At 36.6% G+C, this 24381-nt stretch overlaps 1 protein-coding gene across 4 annotated transcripts in view; it reads left to right on the plus strand.

Moving 5' to 3' along the window:
• Positions 1-24381, plus strand: part of TFEC (transcription factor EC) — a 131992-nt gene that overhangs the window by 52282 nt on the left and 55329 nt on the right. Inside the window, exon 1 of one of the 4 annotated variants that reach the window (XM_090137345.1) lies at positions 10356-10939. The exons of 2 other annotated variants lie outside the window; for them this stretch is intronic. The gene's annotated coding sequence lies outside the window, so the exon portion shown is untranslated. Of the gene's footprint in view, positions 1-10355; positions 10940-24381 lie in introns of those variants that run through there. One more of the 4 variants, XM_090137350.1, reaches the window with a different exon arrangement.

The raw sequence follows: 24381 nt of genomic DNA on the forward strand, positions 1-24381 counted from the left end.
CACAATAAATATGCATATGAACAGTCAGTTAGGGCTACCGAAGGTCTGCAATCAAAGAAAGCAAATCTCTGTCTGTTCCTAATGGATCATCAACAGTTTCATTAGAAATTCATTAGAAACGATTGTTACAGTACACTGTTTACTACAATATTTTACTACATTTGCATTTTCACTTAAGAAAGGGAAAGCAAGTGGCTAGACTTGACACATTATCCACTGTTGTAGAAGGTATAATTTCAGAACTGAACTCCTAGATGAGGCCCTCAGGCACTAAAACTGAGATTCTCAAAAGTGTTTAAATGACTTAAAAATACAGTCTCCATTACCTCATAGTTAATTAATAACTCCCAAATTATGCAGCAAACAGAAGAATCCATATTTATTTTTCATTTAATGGTAATACCTAGATCTTTCTGATATGTCAACGGCATTAATGTAGTTAACCTGAAATTCCAATTATTGCTTTCTGCAGTTCTCTCTTTCACAGCTGGAAGATGAAAGTAGATTTTTTTTTTACAGTTTAAGTTCCTCTGAATATAAGTATATTCTTAGTCAGTTATGCAGTTTCCCTGCTACCATTGTTGGCTCTATGCAGACATTCGGTTCATTGGCTTTCTTTACAGCTCTTAAGTTCATCATGCATGTAAGTTCTTTCCGAAATACCCGCTTGCAGACAAGAGAATGTTCCCAGGTGAATTCTTAATAGTACTCCTCAAGACTTAAATAAATATAAAATACATCTTTCATACAACGTGTTTCATTAAGTAAGACACTAAAATTTCTATTATTAGATGATAGTCGGCATTTGCATCACACAAGCCATTGACTATGTGCTTGAATAGTTCCTAATATTTCAGAAATGTAATGGTTAAAAGATGATCTTGAAAATCCAATTTAGTCTTGATTTAATTATCAAATCATATTTGATTTTCAATTTTTTCTTCATTATTCATAACAAGTGTTTTATGGCATCTCTAGTACATGCACTCCTAAAACCTTCTCTAGCCTTTCTCACTGCTTTTTCTACATATTTAGATGACTGAATTTATATTCCTACTTTTCAGTTAATTTTAAAATTAGAGAGTTGTTCCACAATAATGTTGCAAATTGTGAGAAAAGTCAATATTTCTTGCAAATGGTAAGTTTTGCTTAAAGAGCATTATTCTGTAGTTGCTTACCTTCACATAACTGAAGATACTGAAGGTCTTGTAGCTCTTATCTTTTCTGGGATTCAAAGGACATCATAATGACTCCTTAACTCCTCTGAAATCAGTTAGAGAGCATTGTATTTTGCTTCAACCCTCAGATTTCTCTAAAATTTTCATTTTTTCAAGGAAAAATACTATGGAACTCAAGTTTCTCCTCTGCCGTTCATAGGGAAAATGTCAGTGATTCTTCTTAGGTTTTGTTTTATTAAATAAATGAGAATATATTGAATAAGCTTCCTAGTGAAGTAGTGTTCCAGGAGGTTCCATATGGCATCCAACATTTTTCCATTTTTTCCATTCCAAGGCAGCAAAACTTGATCCTTTTTAGTTCAGCTTCATAAAGAAATGTGGTATTTTATGACAGCAGTTGCCATCAGTTTGCTCATCATCAATCTTTCTTTTCTGCCATCTCAATATCTCTTGAACCTACAGACCAATTTCAAAAGAAGCACCTTGAGGTGTTATGAAAATCTGCAGGTGGGTAGGGAAAGAAAACATGAGTTGTACATCAGAGAAAGCCCTTAATGAGTCCACCAAGTGTGCAGACATGAGTGAGAGAAGCAGGCCTGTAGGGCTTGTAGGGCTGGAGCTTGGAAGCCCACATACAACCATCTCCTTTTCCAATCAGCACATGGGAACACCCCTTGGAAAGTGCTGGTGGTGGCTGTGAGAAACAATCCAAAATGGGGGATCCTGGAAAGAAAGATTCAGGGGCAATATCAGAGGAATCCACAAGAAGAAATACTGTGTTTCTTTCACTACATATTAATGCAACATTCAAATTAGACTGAGTTTATGTAACACTGTCATGAGATAAGGGATGACTGCTATGTTTTGAATTCATTCAGAGCACACTCGTTTTGAGGTTGATTTTCTGTTGGTATTATTTTTCTGTAGGTTGTTAAAGCAGCGTAACAAATCAATGCTTTTGACTTGTGCACTGAATTTTGAGCAGTCTTCATATTTAGTTGCTATGCTTACAAAGTTCCATACATGAAAACAGACATACTTTTTGCCTCATTTACCTCATCAGAGTGATGCACAGTACAGAAAGTTCATTATTTCCTATAATACAGAGTAGTCATTAAAACAATAATAGTACTAATTCCAGTAATTATGATTTAGGCAAAATCCCTAATCAATGGCACAATTTTAAAAGTAGAATGGTAGGATCTTACCACTATTAAAGCAAGTTATACTGCTTATTAGATTAAAGAGAGGACCTGAAACTTAGACATTTGCCAGGGTAAAAGCTCAATTTCTGAATCACTTTGCTGAAAGAAAAAATATATTTGTTAATATCACGAGTTTCAGAACATCCTTGCTGTACGACTTTAAGAAGGTCGCTGTAATATTTACTGTGTCTCCTCTATGGTATCACTGAGTGGATATTTAATTTGTTACCACTTTGGGAAAAGAAGTATTATTATACTAATACTACACAGCTCATAATCAAATAGGCTTAAGTCCACGTGGGCAACATAATCAATATCTGCATGCAATTAAGAATCAAGTTGAGCATAACTTGGATCTTCTTTTCCATGCAGTTTTGTTGGTGCTTGTGCTTTTCTTCAAGTTCAAAGCAATTGCCCATGTAGGTTATCAACCCTTGTTTCTGTTCTTCACTATACTGAATATCTAGTGCAAGTTCAAATATTGTCATTGCTCTTGGAGACCCCTTATTAAAGTGCTCTGAATAAGGAGTTAAATATTAATCTGTAAGTTGTAATGGACCTATTCACATATGAATTTCTGTTCTTCCTGATTACTTATGAAAGAAATAATCTGTGCTTCATACTGTGTTATTTATAGAGAAAGGAATCTAGAAGACCTCTGAAAGACCTCTGCATTCGGTTACTCCTATTGAATTTTTCAGGAATTTCTATTGAGCTCAGTAGCTGAGCATTTTCAGAAGCCTCAGCCATAGCTGAAAGAGGTTGTTGTCAAAAATTATTGGCTAATTCTGGTTTCTTGAACCAGATCAGGGCCCCAGCATGCAAAGAATTATATGGTCATACAGTGAACCTCTTCTTTAAAGGCTATAAAGCTGAAAAGGACTTTGTTGGCAGATAGCAATTCTGAAGTCTCAATACCAACTTCAGCAAAATGGAAAAAAATATAGCAGTGGAGAAGATAGCAGTAATTATTCAATGCAGAAAACCTAAACAGTATGTTTAGTTGCTGCAGGCAATATGTTGCTCCCCAAATCAAGTAAAAAAAAAAAAAAAGAAAAAAAGGTGTCAATGAATTTCTCTGGGTGCAATGATATCCACATGGAGGAATTCAGCAACACACATTTGCTTCATATGCACTTCCATGTCAGAGGTCATTCTGTCAGACTGCCCCTCTGCTGCCATCTGTTGCATAGGAACAAAATGGAAGGGGATACTGGTGGGAAAGTACAGCCTCTATTGCTGTACCACTAACACCTGCCATGGGCCAACAGAATAAAAAAGGAGGCATTACTTTCACAGCAGCTCTTGTAACTTTACATTTGGAATTTCAGCAGTGGAGAAAAAAAGTGTATAAAGAAGCTTAAGCTCTTTTAGATTCCTGTGGCGGAAAAAATGAAATCTATAAACAAACTTCTTTCATCTTCCCCAACTACCCTATGCTCCTGGGTGTTTAACAGATGCTTATATAAGACTTCTGTAATTATTGAACTGTTCTTTTGACCTGGTTTCTTGAAGGATATTGGATTTCTGTTATCTGCAAATGGAGATGAGCTGTTAGATCACCTGAAGTGCTAAAATACTGCTTTTTTTTTTTTAAAAAAAAAAAAAAAAAAAAAAAACAGATTTATTACAAAATTTCTGTCTCGTTTTTTCCCTCTGTATCCTGCACTTCAACATTTCACATTTAACTCGTAATATCTGTTCAGTGTAATTCAAGGCTGACATTTCCTAGGTAAAATTTTATTAAGCACTCTTATGACTATGGTACAATATTACAAATGAACTATTTTCTCTGAAAAAGAATAACCACATCGCTAGAATATTACTTGGGTACCTAATATTATGATTTAAAATAATTACAGCATGCTCTCTACAACTGCTGTTTTCTGTTTATCTCAATGATCATTTTCTTAAAGGGCCTCTTGTCTGTGCACACTGAATCTCAAAGTACCCTCCGAGGACCCAGTTTTACACATCTCTTTAGCTTCCCAATTTTCAGAAGAGCCATTGATTTTACAGTTGGCAGCTACATTGTTGTCACTATGAGGAGCTGGAATTATTGCATAGGATTGGCATAAACAATGGGGTGTACATAAGTGTGAATTGGCTCTGTGCCTTCTGTTTTGTGTCCCCCCGTTGTTTTCCCAATTTCCCAGTTTTCCAGGGCTATAGGAGTTAGACTGTGGGTATCTGTGGCAGCATAGAATATCAAGCATAGGATTAGTGGCTGAACTTAAGAAACAGACATCTTCTTTCCCATTTTGGATGAAAATGAACAGAGTATTAAGTATGTGTTTTTTAGAATTGGAAGTCCATGAGCAGTGACTGAGATTGCAAACAGGAGCCTATATCCTCACAGAGCAGAAATTTTTATTAACTTATCTTATTATTATTATTATTATTTTTGTATTCTCATGATTCCCTTTATTCTCTCTCTCTCAATTTCTCCCTATCTCAATCTCTCTTTTTGTCTTTTTTTCCCCTTATTATTTTTTGGACATGAAAATATTCCAAGCACTAAGATCTGTGTAGGAATATGATATTTCCTATTTGTTAATTACAAGGCTATTTCTAGAAAATCTCTCATAGATATTAAGATATATATATATCTCAATTCAAAAAAGATCCTTTCTGACAAAAATAAAGAGTAGGGATGGATAGGGAGAAGAATGAATTGTCTAATATAACTCTAGTTTCTTAAAATGCAATAAAAGCAGTAGATACTGTGCTTGTAAATAAAGAGACAAGCATGTAGGGAAGGAAAAATGAGTCACTAGGACCAGTGGCATGCACAAAGAAAGAAGAGAACAATTATAAAACATTATCTATCCCAGTCTTAAATCTTCTTCAGCCTCTGTTGTACAAACTTGACTGAAAACATTTTTAGGCAAAGCTTTAAAAGAACTTGGAGGACTGTACAAAAATGCCAAGAATTGGATTAATTGGCATAACACAAGGTGGCTGGGCACAGTTGGGGAAAGTGTCAGTGTAGGGAGAATCCCCACCAAGTAAGACTGTCTGTGCAATTAGCTATCTGAACTCTAACCCTTCCAGAATAATTAATGAATAACAGAGGGGATCAAGACAAAGACACAAAGTGATTTGGTGGGTGCTAGCAAGTAATACATCAAAGAATGCTGGTAATTGGCCCTGTGGCTTTCATTCTTTGCCCTATTTCTTTCAATTCATTGACTCAAAATAATGGGTTCAGGTTCATTATCAACAGGTTTTAGCTGCAAGAGCACAACACTTCAACAAAGCTATGATTGTAGCAGCACCGGTGGTTAAGTAAAAAGTTGTAGGCTGTAGCACACTCCCTTGAAAGGGAAAGTGGCAACATAGTGATAAGCTTTGTCTTACATGAAACAGTTGGCATTCACAAATTTGCTCTGAGTTTCCTAAGACTTGGTTTTCACTGAGGTTACAATGCTGGAATACAGTTGGTATGGGCAGGTATGTATAACCACTTTGAACTATATTATAGCAGTGGCATCTATATCTTGTTCCTTAGCTAAAAGAAATGAAATAGATTTCTTGACACCGTATGTCACATGTACATGACATTATTTGCATACCGATATAGAGATTTTAGAGGCTTTTTTCACTGTTTTTGGAGGTATTACAGTAAATGGAAAGTTAATTATTTCTAATCCCTAAAATATGTTCTGATCTGCAAAATTTTACTGGTAAATTTGAGTTGTTTTTGTTTTTGTTTTTTTTTTAAATCAAAATCAGAAATGGAATCTCCACTGATCTGTTTTGTTTCTAATATAAATGCTGTTCTAAGATGCTGATTTAGCTGATGAGGATGTATTTAATTAATCAGAATAACTTTTCTTCAAGTATAGTAGAAACAGAATGTTAGAGTAGCTTCTTTATCTGTCATAATCAGTGGAAGAACACGGCGTATTTTTGCCATATTGCCATCATTGTTCTTTCCTATTTACAGACTGTAGCATATATTGGCTTTTTTGTTTGTTTTTATATTTGTTTTTCCACCACATTAAATACAATTGACTTTATACTAAATACGTACACTAGTGATTAAACGTTATTTTGATTCAGTATTTGAGAAACATTACAAGTGATTTAAATTTTAGAAGCATGCTTATGAGATGGATGTAAAAATTATTTTTCCTTTAAGATAAGAGACACTGTTTTGAATGTGTCTCCATAACAAACACATAAAGTGCCATAGATGTTTAAATCACTGAACTGTGCCTTGTAATCTTATGGGTACCCACCTAATAACTTCCCACCACCTCTGAGAACTCTGCTAGTAGGCATCTGCTGGTACAACAATGATTTGTCTGCGTGTTACATGTCGTATTCTGACCTCCATTATATCTCTGTCTTTTTGGAATTGCTTGAAGAAAGTTTATCCATAATTTCATTTCAAGAGTACTGTATTTTTTGAAATGAGAGAGTAGAGACTTCAATTACAACAGAGTAAAAGCTGATACAACTTACGGCATTTTGTCATGATTTTGGTCCGTTTTCTGCAACTAATAATGAAGTATGAAATATTCAAATGAGGGAATGATTCATAAGTGTATAAATGCAGCAATAAATATACTGCGTGACCAGAAGAGTCACCACCTCTAAATTCTCTTTAAAATAAGGTCATCATATATCTGTATGTAGTGCTCCTGTGCTGTTATCTTTGGTCATACAGATTCATTCATACAGAATACATGCCTTATTCATACAATTCATAGATTTCATAGTGTTCAATTTGAACAGAAGTGTTTTGGTTTTGGAAGAGCAAAACTTCATTACACATCTTCTAAAATAAATAGTTGCTTTTGATAAATTCTAAGAAACATTTCTTCACATTCTTTTAAGCTTTAAATATTTGTGGTAAGATACTGCTCTTCACTGACAACATTCCATGCCTAACGTGAAAAAGCCATAAGAATATTTGCTTTCCCCATTCCCTGATTCCAGCTGGTTTTGATGGAGGTTTCTTGTGTAAATCTTGTAATGGCTTAGACAATATGTGAAACACTGAAAAAAATTCAGTTGTTTTCTCTTAAGCTTAAGTTCTATCTCTTATGGAGACTTTCTGTTTATCTTTTTGCATGCAGACAAGGATGTAATAAAAATATATCTTCACAAAAATTGTTAAAATGGCAAACACTTTATAAATGGGTATTTATTGTAGTCTTGTCACTACTGCATGTTATTAAGATACATATTTTGAAAAACATGTTTCTATTATGAAAAGCAATATTCGCAGTGCTTTCTGTCACACATATAACTCAAGATCCTTTGCTGGCAAAATACTGGTTGATCTTATCCCAGAGGTTCTTACGTTTTTTCATAAAGTTTCTTCTCTTTTGTATAATTTTACCTTCAAGTGAATAACAAGACTTTGGGAGAGGAGGAAAATCGTTATTAAAAATACACACAGTCTTGATCAAAATAACTTTGATGGCTGGAACGATGAGAACAGTCATTCTATTCTTTTGACAGGTATTTTTTGGTCTGAGATTTGAGGGCACTGATATTGATTTAGAAAGCTATGTGGCTCAATTTTAAATGAAATGTAAAACTTCCATTTTCTCACCTATCAACCTCCATGAAAGAGCAGCTGCTCTCACAGGTAAAAGTGCTATTCTCGCTTTGGGTATCACAGTGCACTTATTATGTGAAGCTTAACTAAACATCTCCCTCTTACATGAATAGGAAAGAAAATCTGTCTTAATTTAGTGTAGAAGTTCTGATTTTAGCATCTGCATGCAAGCTTAGATCCCAGTCTGGAATCTGGGATGCAGACCTTCCTGAGGTCATCCTTTCCAGTGGGCCCTCACTTTTCTTCTCTCTTCTGGAAGTGACAGTACACTTCTCCTTACTTCCCCTGTCTCCTGTCCTGCAAGTAGCTGTGACCCCGGCCTTTACGTCCACTGCTCCCTCCTCAGAAAAACAGCAGTAAGCTGAATATGGCGGGCAATGGCTTGGATCCTGGTTATCCCACAGAAAGCATTCCAGGAACACAGAGAGGTCTCCTTCTACCACTGTTGAACAGAATTGCTCTTATACACTGAAAATGGATTAGATTTGGTAGCTGAACTACCCATATAAGGGAAAGGCACAGGAAGAGGAGCTGAGATAGCCCTGTCTCTCAAACGTGCTCAGTTCCTGTCTCTCAATGGGAACAGGAACAGCTCTAGAGATTTAAGGAGGTTTAGCAGATTAGACTTAGAACATAATCCATTGTCTTGCTTTTTAGTAGAAACTCATGAAGACTGCAAAAGGCAGCGGAGTCCTGGCTGGTGAAAATCTGTTTCTGTTTCAAAGGCTTACCTCCCTGGAAAAGCGGTATCTATGCCAAGTATTCTCATAGGAAGGAACTAGGGCCTGAATCCATGCTAGCCCACACTTATGGATATCTGTGCAAGTCACCTTTCCCTGGGGAAAAAAAAAAAAAAAGGCATTTCAGCACATACATACTTGGGTGTTTTTAACTAAAAAAGAAAAAAAAAGGATATTTTCTAAAGTAGGATCTTGATTTGGCTTATACTTATGTGGAAATATGAATAAAGCATGGTCTAAACAGGAGGGGAAAAAACATAGCTTTTTCAAATTCTTTGGTACAAGTTCTGGAGTGGATCAGGGATAAACAGATATAAACTATCAGTAATTACACTCAGAAGGTGCAGTCTATGTTTCTGGGTTTTATTCCTTGATGAAGTCATATACTAACATACGTCCAAATCTCTTAGAGATGATAATATTTACCAGGATAAAGTTTGGTAAAAGACTTGCGAGAATCTTCGATGAAAGGTTTATGTAGCAGGCAAATATCACAATAATGTCATTTTAATTTAACTGTAAGAGTGAAAAAAGGAAACGTTCGTAGCCTAGGGAGGAGAAGGAGACTGCCTCTTTTCAAAAGTGATTTTACTTTTCAACAAAGTGCATTCTTTAATCAAAAGAATAAGGAATTAGCTCTGTAATTCAAGGAAGATGGTGGTAGGATGCTGATTGGCACAAAAATGTCAAATAGAGTCCTGATTAGGCATTTATCATGGAACTTTGTGATGTGAAAACAAAAAACAACACAGGAATAAAGAGATTGTGTCAGATATAATATCTGATAACAAAGATTCATTGATCAATCAAGAACAGACTCCTTCATTTATATTCTCTATCCTTAATGCCAGGCCTTCCATCTCTGTCTCCTTGGCTACTATGAGCCTCTCTATGATGTTTTTGGGATCCAAAAACGTACTCTTGTGAAAAAAAAAATAGGTGATAGTTGGCTATTTTTTAGAATTTTGAATTCATCGCATCTTTTCAAGTGTCCACTGGGGATCTGGGCTGTCCCAGGTTAGACCAGAGTTCGAGAGAAGGTGAGTAGAGGTCCTATGACTTTTGTTCAGTCTTGCATGTTGTGAGAATAGCAACAGCATCTTTAATAGAAAACACCTCAGGTTCAATGTCTGATGCGGACATTGTCCAAGTGTTTTATCTCACTCTGATATTTTTGTCTCTGTAAAACTTCTTGCAATGTTGGATCTCCTTCTTGATGAGTTCAGATGCACTATTAACTTCTTTCATTAATATTAGTAAAATTTGAGAGCTGCTGTTAGAAATTCATCCTTCTTTCTTTTGTTGTTATTCAATACACCATAAACTTGACATTCAAAGCATTTTATCATATCTTTTGAAGTATTTTATCATCTTTAAATAAAGCAGAAAAATAATGTTAGTTGTAGATCTTGCATCATTTCTTGTGTATCCCATCTCTCACAAAGGCTTAATTGATTCATTTACTCTTGTTACACAGGGAATAATACACAGTGAGATAAAATGGATCCTTCCCAAATGCAACTCAGATGTAAAGCTACATTTGCTCCCATAGCAGTTAGACCAGTTATAAAAAACTAGGTTTAAAAAGAGACAAAATTGATTCCCTCAAGGCTTTAGCATATAGGCACCACTTTAAAAAAAAAAAAAAAAAAAAAAAAAAAAGAGAGACTTCAAGATATTCATACTTCGGAGGAAATCATTGCATTAAAATAGCCTACCCTGATTACACAACTTTTTAATCTCAATTCAAGATAAACATGTCTTCAACGCCACATACACCTGAGTTGCCCTTTTTAAATACCAAAAACCTTGATCCATATTCAGGAATTTTTTCTTGAGCCTACCTGCTGTGATGAAAGAGTCATCTCATCTTATATTAATTTTGTCTCAGTACATGGAATATTATTATGCTATAGCTTTTGGGGCTGCTTTTCAAATCTATTTCTGAGAATTTTAAATCTGTTAAAGTAATAACTAAAATTTCCAGCTTGCTTCCAAACTAAGTGCTTTGTAAGATGAAGCTTCTGTTACACAACTATGCTCACTGTAATTGTCTTTAGCAGTTACAGAAAGTCAAATATAGAACTGAATCTGAGGTTCCTTAAGAAGCAAGCCTTGTCCCCACCCTTCTTACAGAAGAAAGCAGGATCTGTAAAACATGGGGTAGCTTCTCCTCTCTGTCTCACTGACATTCTCCAACCCAGCCACCTCTATCACCCACAGCCTGGGTAAGGAACTGGGGTGAGTAAGGGGCTCTGGAGATTACTTTGCTTCTCACCCTTTGCTTCTCAGAAGGAAGGACTAACTGGCAGGTTATGGGCTGCACTCAGAAACCACAGGAGCAAATGGTGTCACTGCAGGGGTGGTGGCAGGATGGGGAGAGATCCTGGGCACCTAGCCCAACATTTGGGCTCAGAGAGCAGCAAAAGCACAGCAGAGCTTAACTGTGCAGTCATTAATATCAATTTCAATTGCATTGAATAATTGAATATCAATTGAAATTGATATTTTAACTGCAATTGAACTTGTAGTGCTTTTTGTTTGTTTGTTTGTTTTGCTTTTCTTTTTTTTTTTTGACAGGAACTAGTTGGTTAATGTGATATTTTTCAGTGACATTTGGATTTAGGCCACGTTACAATTAAACAATTGTACCCTGTAGCAGTAGCATTGCACCATAGCTAACTGGGTTTAAGTTAGACCGTTAACTTAATATACTGCTTTCTGAGGAGACATGAATGTTAGATTTCCCCGTTTTCTAAAATTAAATTTGTTGTAGTGCATAAAACAGTACATGGTCTTTACTGCTTCCTCATACAAAGCTTCTGTTGAGTTCATTAGAAGTTTTGCTGACAAACTTGCAGCATACCATAGTTTGCCTTTAGGGAATTTGCTACCCATTCCTCACATCTCTTGTATGTTAAATTATGAAATAATTATAGAACTATAGGGACTTTAACATTTATGTGTATACAAATGTTAAGTTCATGTGTATGGATGTATAGAGAGCTAAATTCATTTTCAGCTAAGCACTCTGCTAAATATAGGCAATTTTTCCCTAAGGGAAAGGAATATAAAACTCACTGATCTACAGAAAAAAATAGTAACGCCCCTTCCCCCCCATAAACCTATAATTACCACTTGGTATCTGAAGAATTTAATCATACTTATTCTTTTTGCCTCTGTGGTCATAGACAAATCCCTTAAATTCAGATGCCTAAGGTAGAGAAGAATTTTCAAAGCCTGGAAGTGATTTAAGACCATGGGGCATTCTTGAGTTGTTTCTGTGGTTCTTACAAGAATATCTCAAAAACACGTAATTTGGCATCAAAGTCAATATCTGTTCTTTTGGAGCTATACACTGAGGTATTCTGGTACTTCTGTGGCAGCTGGCAAGAATGCTAATTTAGTTGTCCAAATTTAAATCAAGGTAAATAAAAAAAAAAAAAGGACACAAGACTGTAAATTTTCTCTAACAGTTGTTAACCCCGAGCTGAAGGAGAAAGAGAATGCCTTTGCGAGGGTCCTTTTGCACAAAGGCATAAGTGTTGTGTCTCTGGAGTGTTGCAGAGCTGCCTTGAAGCAGTATAAGGAAATGGTCAGCATGTAGGCAGAGATCCAGGATTATGTTCTATGATCATTCTGTTACTTTTGGCAGCTTCCTGGGACTTTATGAAAGTATTACCCATCTGGATGGTAAATAATCTGGGCTCGGCAATGCCGTGGTCACACCTGCCTGTGACTGGCCTTGTTCCAAAGGGACAGATTTTGCTGCATTGTGAAGGTAGGGAAGCAGCACATGGCTGTAGGCAGTTGTCAGTTCTAGGCTGGGAACCAAACAAATTCTGTCTTGCAAGCAATAATTATACCATGGTTCAGTAAAAGAGCACTTGTGAAATCAGGCACAGCCATGCACAAAACAGCCCTGTCGATCCACTGGGATCTATTAACATTTTATCTTGGCATAGACTACATAGGACTGTACAAAACCTGCTAGTTTGATGCTCCTTCAGAAGCAAGTCAGGTGCAGGCCAAACAGAAGCCACCCCTCAAGGCTTAAGCTATACATGTTGTAGGAAATACTTGTCATTTCTCTTGTTTTCATAAGGTGTTCCAAAGCCTGCCTTTTTCAGAGGCTGATTAATCCAGCTGTCCCTTGCACACAGTTGGAACCTCTCTCTTCACCTCCTGCATGGCTGGATGCATTGCAAGGGCTCCAGGGAATGAAGTAAGATATTGCAGCACAAAATCATTTCCCCCTTTTTGGGTGTTTAATGAATTGTGACTTTGAACTTGAAGAGTATATCCATTCAACTAAGGCAAATTCAAACAAAACATTTCAACATTGTTGAAATGGCCAAACTGGCTATATTAGAGAGGCCATGCTAGATGTCTTAGCCTGAGTTTCTAATGTCAGGTTTCTTTTATAACAAATGGAACATAGGAGGGAACTTAGGAGACCTGTGTGCCATCCATACATAGATGCCTGTGGCAGTTCAAACAGATCAGCTCCTGCAGATTAGGATGACCTAAAGTGGAGATGGTCAGAGGGCTGGAGCATCTCTCCTACAGGGACAGGCTGAGAAAGTTGGGGCACTTCAGCCTGGAGAAGAAAAAGCCTCAGGGGAACCTTATAGCAGCCTTCCAGTGACTGAAGGGGGCTTACAGGAAAGCTGGAGAGGGACATTTTATAAGAGCATGTAGTGACAGAATGAAGGGAAATGGCTTTAAACTGGAAGAGGATAGATTTAGATTAGGTAGTAGGAAGAAATTCTGTGAGGATGGTGAGACACTGAAAGAGGTTTCCCAGAGGGGTTGTGGATATCCCACCCTGGAAGCCTTCAAGGCCAAGCTGGATGGGGCCTTGAGCAACCTGGTCTAGTGGGAGGTGTCCCTGCCTATAGGTGGGGGATTGGAACTAGATGATCTTAAAGGTCAAACCCAAACCATTCTATGATTCTTTGTCTAACTTAAAAAGTGTTAGCTTTGAAAAGATGAATTTAATCAGGTACAAACACATGGCAAGAAATAAGCATTGCATTGCCTGGAAGATTCTGTGATATCTCCAGGACCCTCAGGCAAAACAGCTGCAGAAGGATGCCCCAGAGAGGCAGCAGGAATCACCAAAAGTGATTCAGCACCTCACTCACTGCATGGGGATACATCCTCACTGCCCTTAGACACATTTCTTCATCATATGTGTTGGATCCCTTTCAATATTATATTATTTATTTTGGCATACTCTTCCAAACTTCCTGATTCAGTCAGAGTTTTAAGCAATAGCTGAAAGCTTGTGGGTGGGGATGAGGAGAAAGAAGAAGAGATGTCTCACATTTCACACTGTAATCTAAAAGAGGAAGTGCTGAAAGTTTTGCAAGGTAATCAGACTCAAAAAAAGTTCAGTCTGTTTTGCAGCCACTTTTCAGCCTTGTAAATACAAGATGCCTGATGTTTCTACTGACAGTCTTCAAACTTCGTTGTTGAAGGCTGTAAAAAAAAATTTAAAAAGAGAGAAAAAAGAAACAAAATAAAAATAATTCCAAACTTTAGCAATTCACCACACCACAGAAAAAAGAATGGGACGGCAGGCTCCAAAAATGATGGTTAGGAACTATTCACAGAATGAAATGAAATATGTCGATAAAGTGTAGCAAACATCAGCATTCTAGATGCTCACTTAAAATTTAACCTGTGCACCAGATAAATTTTGCCTTGCTGTTCTAAAATATCTTTTTTAATGAAAAAATTGATTTTTTTTTCATCCTTCAATATCTGGGCTTGACATCTGTTAAAAAATATCTAAATGTGACAGTCTATTTTCCCTTAGAGTCTAGCATCAACTCAAACTAAGAGCAGCTTTTATTTGGCTTAATAGCTAATGTTAGACTTTTTTTTTTTTTCTTTTTGCAGTACTTCAGTGAAAACAGCTGAAATTTTTGTTGTATAAATTATGATACCACATAAACTTTAATTAAAGGGATAGAAATACTCAGTTACAGTGTCTCAGGATGTAACAAAGGCACAATCACAGCCAATGGGACCAGGATAAGAAAAAGATAGTCATTTACCTTACTCTTTTATTACTTTTTAAAGGTAACTCCAGAATCATATAACTGATAACATCTTTAGCTCATTGGCTGTACTATATTTATTGATGGTGAAACAAAGCCTTCCAACTGCAGCACAGAAAATTTTCGAGTTGTTTTTTTTGTAGATGTTACAGAACTTCAAGAGAGAACAAAATCCCCACTTCCAGTATCTAAGTACTTATCTACCAGTGGTAATTTGGGGGGAAGTGAGTAATCATGAAGCTGGTACCATATAAGAATGAGTTGTTTCCTGGTCTATCTGTGAAACTATTGGCAGCTGGGAACGACTTTGCCACAAGTGTGCAAAAACAAGTGGGAGTGGTTTTTGGTACCTGTTTGAATGGAGGTAGGAGTTGCTTGGTGTGCTAATGAGGTGTTTACTATCTCAACAAGCTTAAGATTTAAAATTCCTCTTTCTTAAGTGAATCTGTGAGAAAAGCTAGAGGATAAATACCAGTTCTCTCCTCTGAGCAATAAGTCATTTTGACAGTGCCCATATCTCCCAGGAGTAAAGACACTCTCTGTGTTACTTCAGTACCTTTAGATGTTTACTGTAAACCTTCTTGTGCTTCATAGAAAAGTTCTTGTAAAAAGATGTCCAACCAGTTATAGACACCAACAGGAATTTTAGTTTATAAATGCTATACTAATGTGATACCAACTTGATATACTCCTCCTTCCTAACCAAGCTGAACTTATCAAATTCTCTTTTTCTTTGATGCACGCAACTAATATTCACACTGCAAAATGCTCAAAGGGTTAAGTTAAAGATCAAATAGTCTGTAGTAGTGTGCAGGAGAGCCTCAGCCTCCACCAAATCATATTTAAATGATAAAAAGCATTTCAAGGGGGTTAGAACCAAACTGTGAAGGTACTGCTACATTTAATAATGTAACCTCATACATAGTCATAAAACTTAATTATTGTAAATTCAATTGTGGAAATTACAAAAATTATTTATGTCAGAAAATAATTGAAATAATTCATTTTCTTTTTATTTGAATATTTAATATTTTTATGGAAATACAAATATTTTTTATTTTGTTCTCAAGACTTTCATTTTAATGATTTTCTTTAATATTAGTTCTACTGGCTTCATCATTTTTCTCCACATTGGTATTACTGGATACATAACATCTCAATTAAATTTTATTTTAAATTTTAACTGAGCAGAAATTGTTACATTTGTATGTTAGAGAGCAGTGCCAAGAGTGTGTGACAATGAGGGGAATCATGGTTTCATTTTTGGAAAATGTCAACAACTTTATTAAATAAAATTAAATAAAGTAGCTTCAAAGACATACATATTCAGCAGCTACTGGAAGTGTGGAAGTATCACTGCTTTTTTTTTGCTTCTTTTAATCAAGCAGGTGCAAGGAGAACTTACAAGGAAATTAAAAGTATCATATAAACTTTGGTATTTAACATAAATTTATTTGAACATAACATTATACATCTGTGGAATTCATCATTGCAGATGGGCAGACTTTGTATGAAAGAGGAATATTTATAAGTGAATGTCGTGAAATATTTAAGTAAAACATTTTCAGAAAGCTTCTGTTCAGTACTTCCTGTTTCACAGCCACCAACATTCAGCTGGAAGTTGCCAGTCACTAACTTTCAGTTCAGTCAATCTCAATTGTTATTTGGATCATCTGTACAATTGTTCAAGTTATCATATAACTTCTCTTTCTTTTCCTGAATATCTCAGAATTGTTAATGTTTGAAACAAGTGAAAAAACTGGAATACATTGCTCATTGCTACGATTGACTAAATTTAGTGAGATTTCTCAGAACAAAACAACTCTTAAGGAACTTAAGGTTATTTCAACAAATCAAACTCTGATTAGAGATATATGTATTTAATTCATTAGTCAGGATTAAGACAGATCCACAAAGATGCTTAGGGTCTATTTAGGAATCTATTTTTATTGACTTTTGCAAAATTTGAGTATGTAAAATGGAGTGGTCCACCCTGGGCATGGAATAGAGTTCTCTTTTTTTCTGATGATGGCAAATGACAAACACACTGCTCTTCGTATTCACAATTGACTTTACAAAATAACATTACAGGTGGTGAAAGTGATACTTCAACTGTGCCTACATACATCAAGATAGCGTACTGTAATAATAATCCTAACAAACTGCCAACCTATTGCAGTTCTCAAGCAAAGTAACAGTGTGATTGGAAATATTACCCTTTGTCAGTTTCATATGTGACTGTAGGGTACTCTGCAAAGGAACTCTAGTCCATCTGCATCAGTCACACCTGTTTTTGTGTAGCAAAGATCATCACCTGGTTCTTTTTTCGGCTGACTCTCACATTTTTTTAAAACTATTTTTATCTTTACAAAACACAAAACTGCATCCAGCAGCCAGGACACAAGAGATTAGGAGAGTGATCTTAACTCCCTTTTCCTTTAATGATTTGAAATTATTGGATATTTTTTAAAAGCTGTCCAGATTTTCATATTTAACAGTATTATGCCAAAACAATATCATGTCACACGAATCTATGAGTTAGAATATTAATTAATTTAATTTTGGCAAAGACATTCCAAGCACAGACTCCTCAGCTGCATGAACAGATTTCTAGGGCAGCAGAAGGATGTATTTAATGCTGGCTTCCTTTGCCATAGCCTTTAAAGCCTGACATAAGATTTTTTTTTTTTTATATCCAGGCTTCCCCCTCTAAACTCATATTTAGAAACCTAGTCAGAAGTTCATGGCAGCAGCCACTGTCCATTGTATTTTGTAACCTGTATGCCTTTCCATGGTGCTGACTTTTCATACTTACAAGAATCAGTTCATTTACACTGAAAGTCCTAAAGAAAAAAGTGAAATGTACCTCTTTATGGGCATGAGTTTGAATATTTTGTTCCGCTGCATCTGTGTGAAGTGCACTGATCCACTACTTCAAAAGTAAGGTCAGGATTGCTATTTCCATCTGTCAGCTGGTGTGCTGCCCTATGTACAACTAAAACTGAGACTAACAGAATGCTTGCATCCTGTGAAGCTACACAATAGAAAATAAAATCTGCTTCCCATTATGATCCACTAAATCTGTTCATTAGGGGTGTAAAAAAAGCCGATGAAATCTTCCATTTTGTTTTCACTGAGTAAGAACACTGAATTTATAATGTCCTTCATGGTGGCTGACCCACCCCAAAATGTTGACTGCATGTTGTTCTGCATACTTCAGGTATCTGGGTGAGTTTTATTTAGGTATGTCTTATGCTCACTTAAGCTTTTTGCTGTTTTTTTTTTTTTTTTTTTTTTTTGCCATTCTCCTAGTTGCATTTACAGATTTATCAGTAAAGCTGTCCTGCTTTTGTTTACACAGTCTGTCTAATGGAAAGGTGTTGAGATTGAGCAGGGAACTAATCTTGCAATTTGGAGTACACAGAAAAGCAGAGTTCTCCCTCTTCTTGAGCTGAAAGATAATTTACAAATATCAGTAATCATAGCAGATCTTGCCTTCTCATTTGTAGTTATAAAAAATACATGTCAAAGCCAATAAGATTAATTAAAAAAAAAAAATCAAGAAACTCAAGTACATGGAGCCTTTTTTTCTACTCTAAAAATTCTATTTCTGAGAAAGAGGGCCAAATATTTAGATATGCATTTGTATTTGTATGGATCTGAATTCAGACTTATGTCAACTAAAAAGCCACCATTTGCAGGGCAGTTCAGTTTGCCAGAGACAGCCATTTTCATAGACAACAGTTCACCTGCTATGCTTTCTCCAGAAGAATAAGATCCACACTTAAGTACAAGTCACTGTTCCTTTCTGTTTACCATACTTTTTAGAAAACATCCCTTCTGATGTATTTTTGGGGTAACATAAAACTTCACAAAACATTTTAAATCAAAACTAACCTATAAATGGACAACAATATTTTTTTGTCTGAATCTGAGTGCTATTTTTATCTGGATTCCTACACTGAATGATGCAGGTATACAAATCTGGTATGATTTGGAAGAAAAAGTCTATGTATATTAACTCATTCTTAAGCTCTCACTCCTGGTAGGCAAATACTGCATTATGTGGTGTGGATTGTAGAGGTAAGCCCAGTAATTGAATAACTGGTGTTTCTGGTGGAGCTTGATGTGGGGTGGGATGCAAATGTTTGTAGTGTCTACCTACTTCCTTCCTATCTCTGTCTCACTATCATGAGTAGTAAAATTCACACACAATTGTTTGGGTTTTTTTTTGTTAGAAAAATTGAACAGCTGGTGCCAGCCTACATAATAGCTAGCTATTCTAATTCCTTTTTCTTTTCATTAAAAAAAGCACTCTGAATATTCATAAAAAGTTGACATTATTTCATTAGCATTTGCCAAGTGTATCTGTAAGTCTACTGAAAAGAGTATCATGCTCTCTGCTGGGTATCTGCATGAATGTTTCTAAAACATGATGTCCCACAAGCACAGAGGACTGTACCGCGAGGCAATCAATCGGCACTGAATGTAGATTGCCAGTCTTTCATTCCTGCTCTCTTTCTTGTTAGTTCAGAGCTGTATTTATTGTTACTTCTTTCACAAATCTGTGAGATCCTAATCTAGCTCTCCAATAGATAGACAAGAATGGGTGTTTGTCAAATTTCTCAGCCCTTCTGACCTCCTCAGTTTTTACAAAGGGGTTTTTATATATTGGATTTTTACCTGTACTACAGAAGCAAGACTTTCAAAGTTTAATTCAAAATCAGAGTTGCACTCCAGGAGCTCAAAAATTTCCAGTCATGTTCAAAGAGCAGGAATTCTAACACATGGTGAAACTGGTAATTATAACTATTGGGATTGTGCCTCCTGAGCAACTAGTGACATGGGGCAGAGACTGAAATTTTGTTCTGAGTTTTCAAAATACATAGCATGAGGGATTTCTAGTACATTACAGGATCCTAGGAGCAACATGGCTACTGAATGAATGTGCAGTGCAGCTGCATTTGTCAAGAGGGTTGCAGGTGCTAAGTTGCCAGGATAGTAGAGAGAAGTGATACTGATGATACCCATGCCCAACGGGTAGTGATTAATGGAGTTAAGTCCAGCTGGCAACCTGTTTCAAGTGGTGTCCCACAGGGGTCGGTACTGGGGCCCATCTTGTTTAATATCTTTATTGATGACCTAGACGAGGGGATTGAGTGTACCCTCAGTAAGTTTGCATATGACACCAAGTTGGGAGGTAATGTGGATCTGAGGTTAGGCAGGCCCTTCAGAGGGATCTAGATAAGCTGGATCGCTGGGCTGAGGTGAATGGGATGAGTTTCAACAAGGCCAAGTGCCGGGTCCTGCACTTTGGCCACAACAACCCCATGCAGCGTTATAGGCTTGGGGTTGAGTGGCTGGATGATTGTGAAGAGGAAAGGTACCTGGGGGTGTTGGTTGATGCTCGGCTGAACATGAGCCAGCAGTGTGCCCAGGTGGCCAAGAGGGCCAACGGCATCCTGGCCTGCATTAGAAACAGTGTGGCCAGCAGGAGCAGGGAGGTACTCAGCAGTGGTGAGGCTGCACCTCGAGTACTGTGTTCAGTTTTGGGCCCTTCACTACAAAAAAGACATTGAGGCCCCAGAGCGTGTCCAGAGAAGGGTGACTAAACTGGTGAGGGGTCTGGAGCACAAGTCTTACGAGGAGCAGCTGAGGGAGCTGGGATTGTTCAGTCTGGAGAAGACGAGGCTTGGAGGAGAGCTCATTGCACTCTACAACCCCCTGAAGGGAGGTTGTGATGAGGAGGGGTTTGGCCTCTTCTCCAGGCAACAAACAGGACCCAAGGAAATGGCTGCAAGTTGTGCTAGAGGAGGTTTAAGTTAGACATAAGGAACTTTTTTCAGAGAGTGGTCAGACACTGGAATGGCCCGCCATTGCCTCCTGCCAGAGGCGGAGGAGTTGCCGTCCCTGGCAGTGTTCAAGAGGCTCCTGGATGAGAAGCTATGAGATATGGTTTAGAGGCTTGTAGCAGCAGTGGTAATGGGAGGACAGTTGGACTAGATGATCTTGCAGGTCGTTTCCAACCTTGCTATTCTATGATTCTATGATGGACTGGAACCTTATTTTGTTCTTTGCTTACACTCTTCCACTGCTTCTCTGTGCTGTTATAATACAATTAATAAATGTTAATCAAGTTAACAGGTAGCTTTGGTCTGCTAGCATTTTGAAGTAGTGTAAATGGGTGGAGAGCTTGAAGAGATTTTCATGAGAGTTTTCATTTTCAAGAGATGTGCAGAACTCATCCTATGTTGGTCTCACTGAAGAGGTATTGGAAGGAAATATTAGAAAAAAAGACATTAATGCTTGCTGCAGTGAGTATTAATCAGCCTGGGGATATTATCCATATATAAACAAATGTCCTGGGTTTCTCATGAGCTACAGAGCTCTGCTTTCAAGAATAATAATTACTTTGTGAATTTTGGCCTCCTTCCCTGAGACAGTTTTCTGCTCTCTGGACACACGGACCAGTCTCTTCTCAGACTCACTCTAACTTTGTCACATCCCATTCTGAAAAGGAAAATGCCCATATTAAAAAAGAAGTACAAATGACAAAGTAAATAATAAGCATCATTTTTTTCTTTCTGTATTGAGCACTTTGTAATAAAACAGCAGCTGAGGTTTGTGATTCTATTCATTATCTCCAGGTCCCTGTGCTAATTTTTATCCACTGCTTTTCTCCTCCACATGGATTAGCAGCTGCCTGTGAACCTACAGTCTGCAGATCCACAAAATATGTTGTAAGAGTTGCACATCAATAGGAATCAGCTGCTTGGCATCTCTATATTACCTTATAGAGTCAGACATCACTGCAGGTAAAGCAGATCTGCAGAAGGAGAATAATGATTCTGAACACTAGCTCTCTCTTCCTTGTTCTGCTTGACTGGAGTTCAATGGCTCCAGAAAATGTAACTCCTGTAATAATAATCCAGCAGGAGTAATGCACAAGAACTTGACTGAGAACATTTTGCAAACGTACTCTTCTCATGAATGAAATAGCCAGACATCTTACTATGGAAATTAATTGTTTTCATGTATATGTTGTCTAGCTGCTACCAGAGACTGGTGGCCTTTTAAATCTCAATGTGACAATATAACTTGGGCTTTTAAAATATATGTGTGTGATAGAACTGGGCTTTAGTTCCAGCTTTGCCTTAACTGGCTTTATATGTCTCCCAATTACTTTAGCTGTTACACCAATGAATGGTTATTATACCCCAGTGCATGGAGATTTTTCTTTGCATATTAATGGCAGAGAGTGGTAGGAACGCATTCTGCCATTGCTGTGATCAGAAGTCGTGATGCCTGTTTGTATTTATCTGTATTTATTGTAGCTGATTACAACTGCAGTGTGGGAGAGGAAGTGTGTCTTCTGCGGGTAGATTTGTAATCTATGTTCTTTCCTATGGCAGTCTGCAAAAGACAGAAGAGGCAGATGTGGCCCACACAGGGGTTGGGGCTGGGGTTGAGTTGCAACTAGAATAATTTGTTCTATTCTGAAGTCTATCATGTGGTCCTAGTTCTGCTACTTCTACAAATAAAATTTTTAAATGGAAAAATTTAGGGATAAATAGGAAACAACAAGTATTTTCTCACTAAGTGAAGCCAAATGATAGATTCTTGAAGTAAGTTTGGCAAGTAGTGTTGACAAAAGGATATTTTGTTCTGAACAAAATGTCTGATACTTGTTCTGAACAGTGAGAGTGGTCTATACTTTATGAGACCAGATTCAGTGCTCAGTTTCCCAAATTTCATACAGTTATAAAAAGGAGAAAGGAATAAAAAGTCCTATATATATATTTATATATATTGAAGACACTGACTTTAAAATATAGAAAATTCTAACGTCATCTAGTGTAAATGGATTTGGCTGCCTTCAGCTCCACTGTAGCTGCATTGATTGAAACAACCTGAAGACCTGTCTATTTTTTTGTTGTTCCATTCACAGTTTTGAAAGCAAAATCACTGTTTGAATCTTTATTTTAAAACAAAGAATGCATGTAAATTGTGTCCTCTATGTTCATCAGACACGCTGTTGAGTTTGATAGTCCTATCATTTGTAAGCTACATATATTGTTGCTTTAATGCATTCCCTCACTACTTTGATAAAAGCCTTAAGATGTTGCCACTAGTCCTTTGATGTTTCCTTCTGATGTTACAGTACCTCTTTTCTTCTCTTCCAAAAATTCTGTATTGCATAAACATGAGCAGGCAAGACATTTCTAGTTAAAGACAGAAATATCAAGTTCTATCAATAAAAGGATAGGGAAAAAAAAAAAAAAAAAGGAATTAATCCAGACTTTTGTATAGTTTAGTCAAGTCTTTATAGATTAAAAAATACCCTGCAAAGGTGTTAACATTACACTTAGACCAAACATATTTCACTAGTTCTAAATAAAATATCTAGGCTGCAATGATTTTTCTTGTGATGCAACCATTTATTTCTTTATTGGCTGCTACAGAAAATATTTGTACATCTAGTTTTGTCCATGAACTATCACACTACTTACAGGTATTAACTAATTTTTACATAAAAGACTGACATTTTATATATACTTTCAAAGCCATATGTCTTCCTTAGAAGAAAAAAACACTTTGTTTTTCTTTTTTATTGTGGATAATTAAGGAATTATTAATATATATACATGTTTTTAAATTATTGTTATTTTTACATATGCTTCAAGTAAATGTTTCAGTGAAGAGGAGGTTCAATTTTCGCAATGGAACTAAAAAAATCTTTGTCCCAAAATTTTCCAAAATAAGAAGTAATAGTCAAATTGTGAAAAATAAATATTATTGTTCATGATTTCTAAGGAAAATCAAGGCAAAGATTAAAGATTCTGCTCAAGGCTGTGTAGGGAAACTATACCAAGTGCAGGGACTGAATACACAAAGCTTGTGAGTGCTAGTCCACTGTGATTTAAATTACTGGCAAATGTTGAAAGAGGGATTTTCTTGTGAATGGCAGAACTGTTTTTCTGCATTCAGGAAGAACCCAGTGTAGTGGAGCCACACCATGGTCTGGTGATTAAAGGATGTTATCTTAAGCCAAGACATGCCAGCTTGTAATCTTGTTTCTTCCAAGACATACATCTCCAAATACGTGTGCAAATCTTTTTAAAAGCTTTTTATGATCAATTCTCAGTAACATACATAGGGCATAAAATATGGCTGCTTTGTTTCACAACCAAATAGTGATACAAGTTTTAAAGATTTGTTTCATAGCTCTAATACAGGATGCTCTTAACAATTACCACTGAGACCTTAAGTCCAACAGATAGTTGTTCATGTGAATATTTCCCTAAAATCAGTGAAACATCTTGGTAGGGTAAAATGGGAGAAATGGGGGGTAATTGCTGGATAATTGCCTAGGAAGGTATTAGCAAAGATAAAACATTCTTGCGGCAGCGATTAGGCAAAAACAGTCACTCCACCCTCCTTCCTCTCTTCCCCACAATCCCCTTTAATCAATTTAAGATGAAAACAAGGAAAAATACTCTTAACTAGGGTTAAATTTTGAAACTGGAAATAATGGTTAAATATAACTACTTGATTGTGAGATCAAAAACTACACAATGACAAAGGGTTCTAGAGGATCAGAAAAATGGAAGGAAA

This window comes from Phasianus colchicus, chromosome 1, assembly GCF_987193195.1.
Source record: "Phasianus colchicus chromosome 1, bPhaCol1.hap1.1, whole genome shotgun sequence".
Lineage (NCBI taxonomy): Eukaryota > Metazoa > Chordata > Aves > Galliformes > Phasianidae > Phasianus > Phasianus colchicus.